The sequence below is a fragment of the Odontomachus brunneus genome, unplaced genomic scaffold (genome assembly GCF_010583005.1).
Source record: "Odontomachus brunneus isolate Ranch 3 - 2012 unplaced genomic scaffold, Obru_v1 Obru_scaffold_198, whole genome shotgun sequence".
Classification (NCBI taxonomy): domain Eukaryota; kingdom Metazoa; phylum Arthropoda; class Insecta; order Hymenoptera; family Formicidae; genus Odontomachus; species Odontomachus brunneus.
In genome coordinates this window covers 409659-410166 of record NW_022639648.1, presented here as the reverse complement: position 1 = coordinate 410166, position 508 = coordinate 409659, and positions in this window count along the sequence as shown.

Sequence of the window (508 nt, the reverse complement as noted above, 5' to 3'; positions counted from 1 at the left end):
AGTACTAGATTATAGTATCTAATTTAATAATCTTTTTGGTTTTTTTGTTTCAGATGATTTTTGAAGAAACGCCAGTGGGTACCGTTTACCCGGATTTTTTTACGGCGCTCCAAAGATTATACCACAACCTCGTCAATTTTTGATTTTTTTTAATAAAAAAAATTGGACATATTCCTGAATGTGTATACTTTTAGATAGAAAAACCCCCAATCCGAAATTTCAAATAGTTTTCCTTAAAAAAATTCACAAAGATGACCTTTTTTCCGGCTCCTAGGTGTATATCTCCCCTTAAAGTCTAGGGGGCTGGAGGGGATATGAGTATGTGTAAGAATACAAATTGATTTAAAAGTTACTAGATTTGAAGCTTTCACGGTCATTGATACAATGTCTAGGTATAGCTTCTGGAATGGAGCCGTGTTTTGAATCAGCGATGTGCCGACGTTTCGCAAACGTTGCAGTTTGCATCATCAGGGCTGAGAACTCTGATACTGAGCTCCCTTGGGTAAAG